Genomic DNA, 6,496 nt, shown 5'->3' with positions numbered 1-6,496 from the left:
GGCTCACTGCAACCTCCACCTCCCAGGTTCAAGAGATTCTCCTTCCTCAGCCTCCTCAGTAGCTGGGATTACAGACGCCTACCACCACACCCAGCTAATTTGTTTTGTATTTTTAGTAGAGACAGGGTTTCACCATGTTGGCCAGGCTGGTCTCAAACTCCTGACCTCAGGTGATCCACCCCCCTCGGCCTCCCAAAGTGCTGGGATTACAGGCATGAGCCACCACGCCTGACTAATACTTTTGTCTTTGAATTTGCCTTTTGTAAGTGGAGTCCATTGGGACAGTGGGAGCCTGCGTGGGGGCTCAGGGCCTCGCCTCATGCATGGTCCTACTTGCCATCAGCCCCCATAGACTCCCAGGATGGTTCTCAGACCCCTCCCTACCCTGTAGTGCACTGGGTCCCACCCAACCTCCCCTTCCCATGACCAGAAGGGGCCTGGGCACAGGCAAGGGAAGGGTCAGCGTTAAGTATCTAGGCTCCCGTGCATCCTCAGGCAGGGCATGGCGGTGGCTGCTGTCCTGAACCCATTTCCCCTCTCCCCCATGGCAGCCCCATGGCTTGTCTGGTGGGCAGCCAGCTGGAGGCCATGTCTTGGCAAGGGCCATCCAAGTACCCTGATCCAAGTATAAAGTCCCAGCCTGGAGGTTTAAAGATCCTTGGATGTGGCCAATCTGCCATGGGCTGGGGCCGTTGGCCTGTGTGAAAGGAAGAAGCCTGGCTCTGCTCCTCCAGGCCTGGCATTGCGTAGGTCTGGTGACTGGAGGAAGGGAGAACCGAGCAGGTGTCAGAGTCAGGGGTTCCCAGACGCCTGAGGGTCTGGTGTGTCTGTCTCCTCTGGTCAACTTAAGGCACCCTCAGAGAAGAGTCACAAAATATGAATTGTGAAATTCATTCCCTATCTCAGCTGAATGCTCTGCCATTTGCATTTAAAATTTGCATTGCACAATATAAATGGTAAAATTCATGCTAATCATTTCCATTTTTAATGTGTCTTTACTTAGAATATTAAATAGCAAATAACATCACAATAAGCAGAGAAAGAGAGAGAGAGAAACCTTGGAAGAAAGGGAAAAGCTTTATAGGTACCTTTAGGGTACTTGTTTCCTGCTTTTCGAACAAGAGTTCCACGTTATCATTTTGCATTGGGTCTTGCAAATTTTATAGCTGGCCAGGAGTTATACTCAACATTCATGTCAAGGTGATTCTGTTAGGATTAAAGGCCTGGTAATCAGTTTCTGATTGTGTTTGGATAGTATCATTTGTACTTGATGGAACTATGCTACCAGCTGTATAATAATCCTACATATATGAAGGAGCTATTTCATCTCATTTATTATTAACCCTTTATTACTTGGTCTTATTTCATTAAGCTAAAAGGACTAGCATTGCCAGGAAAATCTCACAAAGGAAAAGGCACAGCAGAGACTGCTAATTTATACTAAAAGTCAGACATATATATATTTAAATATCCATCAAAATCCAAAATAACTTTCCTTCAAGGCTGAGATATATCCCAACAGGTGTGAGCTTAGATCAGGTTTCTCAAAAGTGGCACTATTGACATTGGGAGAGATACAATTTCTAATGTCATAATCCAAACTGTTGTAATCCTGAAGTCCCAAAAGGTCAAAAGCCATAAAGTCTAAAACCTGGAAATCATAATCCTGAAAGAGCAAAATTCCAAAAATGCAATTCTGGAAAATATAATTTAAAAATTCTTTAAAAGATATTTATTTACACTTTTTTTTTTACATTTACATGAGTTTACATTTTTAAAAGGGAATTTATTTGAGAAACATAAAAACACAGAACACTTCATAAGTCACTTTATGCAATAAAATAGGCAATAATAACATACATTTTTGTGCAAGCATAAACATTCATATATACTAATGAAAGTTGCATAATTATATCAGTAATGAACAGACAAGCCACATTCATAAATAGGTCATAAAGGGGCTGGGCGCAATGGCTCAAACCTGTAATCCCAGCCAAGGTGGGAGGATTGCTTGAGCCCATGAGTTCAAGACCAGCCTGGGCAACACGGCGAGACTCCATCACAGGAGGCTGAAGTGGGAGGATTATTTGAGCCTACAAGGCCAAGGTTACATTGAATTCTGATCACACCACTGCACTCCAGCCTGGGCAACAAAGTGAGACTCTATCTCAAAAAAAAAAAAAAAAAAAAGGGAAAGAAAAAAGAAATAGGTCAAAAAGGGAAATGTGTAAATGCATATCCCTATGGTTGGTAAATGTGTGCACCCAGTTTTATGCCTTCGGTCATCTGAAATCCCATAACAACCTAAGAGTCTTTTGATGAGATCTATCAAAAACAGGATGGGTCGCTACTGCATGTGCAGCCACCTAAAGAGCCAAGATGTTCAAAAAGTTTACCTTTCACAAATGCAGATGTACAAAAAGGACATCTCTTCGCTTACTGAGGACGCGTCAGTGTTTTTATGTACAGGAACAATGCTTACACACAGTCAATACTGTGACAGTGTACTTTCATGGCGTCAAATTTGCAAAAAAACCAGAACTTTCTAAAAGTCTCTACACAAATTATGCCTCCAGTATCAGAAATGTTTTGAAGATGAATTATATAGCATAGCAAATTGTAAAAAAGAATGCTGACAATTTTAAATAGTGAAAAAAAAACAACAGAAAACAGAAAAAAACAAGAAAATTTGACATACGAAAAAGTGTATTACAGGAATGGATTATGGGCAATTGCACTGAGATAGTCTGTAAGAGCTGGCCAACCTCCACAATCATTCACTGTATTTTAAAGTCTTGCATTACAAGGAATAGCTGCTTTTTCTCTTTTAGGGCATGGCTCTACTTGGAGAGTATGTTCACATTCATTTTCTACGTGGTGCTGTTCTTCCTGGCATTCTTCTATGATTCCATGTACACTGACATGAGCGTTCCCTACTAAATTTCCTTATTTTCTGTGTCGTTTTCGGTACTCAGAAATCTGTTCTGCATGCACTCGTTAGACCACAAATTTGACAGAAACAATACTGGTGATCAAACAGCAACACCATTGTGTATTTTCTTATCCTACCACATATATGTTTATTTTCAAACCAGTCAGTAACTTTGCTGGCGTCTTCAGGCAAATGTGGCTTTAACTCACTAAAAGTTTCTAGAAAGTCATCAGCTGGAAGGAATGCCAAGGCAGGCGAATGACACATTTTTTCCCCATCTCTTAATACATACTGCACACAAGGAAACCCCCTTCCGCCCACACTCCCACCCCCAGCTTTAAGAGACAGGGTCTCTCTTTCTGTCTCCCAGGCTGGAGTACAGTAACTTGATCACAGCTCACTGCAGCCTCCACCTCCCAGGCTCAGACAATCCTCTTGCCTCAGCCTCCCAAGTAACTGGGACCACAGTCACACACCACACCTGGCTAACTTTTTAAAAAATTATTTCTAGAGACACTGTCTCACTACATTGCCCAGGCTATTATGGAATTTCTAAATTCAAGTGTTCCTCCCTCCTTGGCCACCACACCCAGCTGGAAAGTACATTTTTAAACTGAAGTTTTTTGTTTTGTTTTCAAGGTTACACAATAATTTATTGAGAGCCTCCCTCCTCTCCCTGCCCTTGCAGTCGCTAGGTCACTTTTTCCGCTTGTAGATTTTGTGTGCCAGCTCCAGAAAGATGGCGCACTGTTCAATGAGACCCACAATGTGGCTGTAACTGTCATCCTCATACTGCAAGAACACAGCCAGCAGATCCAGCTCCTCATATAGTGCCTTCACCTGGGCCACCTTCTCGGCCTCCTTCTGCCCATAATTCTCCTTCAGGATCTGGTACTGTTTCGGAGTGGCCCATGGCAGACACTGAACCACCAGCCAGCTGCATTTGTTGTCCTAGATGTCAGCGCCAACTTTGTCAGTCACAGTGGAGTCCCCAAAGAGGTCAAAGTGATCATCCTGAATCTTTTTTTTTTTTTTTTTTTTTTTGAGACGGAGTCTCGCTCTGTCGCCCAGGCTGGAGTGCAGTGGCTGGATCTCAGCTCACTGCAAGCTCCGCCTCCCGGGTTCACGCCATTCTCCTGCCTCAGCCTCCGAGTAGCTGGGACTACAGGCGCCTGCCACCTCGCCCAGCTAGTTTTTTGTATTTTTTTTAGTAGAGACGGGGTTTCACCGTGTTAGCCAGGATGGTCTCGATCTCCTGACCTCGTGATCCGCCCGTCTTGGCCTCCCAAAGTGCTGGGATTACAGGCTTGAGCCACCGCGCCCGGCCGATCATCCTGAATCTTAAAGAACTCTCCCATCTCCAGCAGGATCTTCTTGGCATTGGTGTGTGCCTTCTCGCCATCAATGCCTGCCACATGCATGGCTGCAGCTACAGGAAGGTAGAAAGAGTAGAAAGCTGTCTTGTACTTGATATTTGTACTTCTTTTCCATGAATCTGCCAAGATCCACATTGCCCTAGGGGGCTATGATGAGGTCCAGGGTCTGCCCAATCTCAGTCTGATAGGAACTCTGCAGGAAGAGCTTGATCAGTCTGATAGGAACTCTGCAGGAAGAGCTCGATCAGTCTGATAGGAACTCTGCAGGAAGAGCTCGATCAGTCTGATAGGAACTCTGCAGGAAGAGCTCCATCGGGTTCAGGTAATAGGGCTGCTCCTAGCAATAGAGCTTCAGCAGGCGGTAGATACATGCTTCCAGAAGCACAGCATCATTGACAGCATCCAAGCCCACGCCCGGCTTCTGATACCAGCAGATCTGTCCCCAGTGGGTGAGGAATGAATCCGTGATGTCATCTGCCACCAGTAAGAAAGCTTGCAGCAGTTCCACACACCAGCCCACAGTCAGGGCCCGCTGGAGACTATCAGCATCCTACTTCCTTGGCTCCACCAGCTCCCGGAATGAAAAACCATAGTGATAACTTGCCTCCAATGGCATTGTACTCCAGGACCTCCTTGAGCCGGGCGATAGCATCTCCCGTCTCTGGGTGCCCCATCTCATCCTCAGTCAGCACTCTAACAATCTGGGAGAAGTGCTGAATGAAATCCTGATTTTCTTGGGCATAAGCATCTGATTTTTGGTCTCCATTCATTCTGAAGGAGGAGCAAAGGGCTCTATTCCTTGATGTGGGTTCCTGCTTCTAAACTGAAGTTTTTGTCATTGCTGTATCTCATGGCCTATCTACTCATCTAATTTTCTATCAAACGCATTGCGCTGAATGGAAAAAAACAAATTTTATTGGTAACACTTTGAAATTCACTTTTAGAAGCTTTGATCACATCTAATTCCAAATCTGTTGTTATGGTTTCGGGATTCAATTGAAAGCTGTTTTCTTCTGCAAAGTGCAGCAAATCTTTAGATAATTGTTTAAATGACTAGATGAGTTCTAGAATCTTCAGAACCAACAGGGGCATGAATCATGTATAGCTGATAAAAACCAGTGCAGACAGTTTGAAAGTGCCATCCACTAGCCAAAGTGAAGCATGTGATAGTTTTTCTGTTAGATTTAGTGGTAAATATAAGCCGTCGGTCTTCTTCAACACTCAAATCTCTAAACAAGAACAGTTTGGTTAATGAGTTTTATGACGCTGGAGGAACCTCAATGTCAGCAAGTGTCTTTGGTTCACAAGGCTGCTCAGCTTGTCGAATTTTATTCTCAGACAAAGGGCGTTTTTTGAAGGCAAGCGTGGCACTATTCATGAAGGAGCAGAAGTTGTATGTAACTGAGTAATTTGGCAGGAGAGATTTCTTGTAATTTTCACCTGAAAAGTCACTTTTATGATCTTCAAAACACTGAATATTGAGGAAAGATATACCCCACCTAGTCTACTGAGACTCACATATTAACCTCCTCTGGAAACACCCTCACAGACACACCTAAAATAATGCTTTACCAGATTTCTAGGGATTCCTTAATCCAGTCAAGTTGACATATAAATCAACAAGTTCACCCCTTATCAACTTGATATCCATCCACATCTCTTAAACCATACTTAATGTGCAAATGAAGACAATAACAAGGTAATAGTTCTGCCTAACATGACGCGGTTATCCTGTATACAGTTGAAACTGCACTAATCCCTGCCTTGGAATTTGGCTTTCAGGATTTTAACATCTGGGATTTTAATCTTTCAGGATTGTGATTTTGGAAGTTCACACGTTAGGGATTTTGATCTTTTGGGATTTAAGACATTAGGGATTTTGGTCTTTCAGAATTTTAGCATTTGAAATTGTGTCATTTAGGATTATGATCCAAACCCATTGATATTTTGTTGTCAGAGGCTGTCCTGTGCATTGTAAAATGTTTACAGTGTCCCTGGCCTGTACCCACTAGCAGCCAGTAGCACCTTACCCCAAATCATGACAATCAAAAACACCCCCAGGCATTGCCAAACGTCCCTTGAGGAGCAAAATCACCCTGTTCAGGACCACTGGCTTACATACATGGATTAATGAGATGGGAGGTAAAGCGCCATACAGTTTAGGACTGGAATGCCACTCTCTTGAGCA

General features: G+C 43.6%; 1 pseudogene; it reads right to left on the bottom strand.

Moving 5' to 3' along the window:
• Window positions 1-3,211: 3,211 nt before the first annotated feature.
• Window positions 3,212-5,096, bottom strand: LOC103230132 (farnesyl pyrophosphate synthase-like; annotated as a pseudogene).
• Between the last annotated feature and the right edge of the window lie 1,400 nt (window positions 5,097-6,496).

Source organism: Chlorocebus sabaeus, chromosome 25, assembly GCF_047675955.1.
Source record: "Chlorocebus sabaeus isolate Y175 chromosome 25, mChlSab1.0.hap1, whole genome shotgun sequence".
Taxonomy (NCBI): domain Eukaryota; kingdom Metazoa; phylum Chordata; class Mammalia; order Primates; family Cercopithecidae; genus Chlorocebus; species Chlorocebus sabaeus.
The sequence above is the reverse complement of the archived record's forward strand: the minus strand, read 5'-3'. Positions and strand labels throughout refer to the sequence as shown.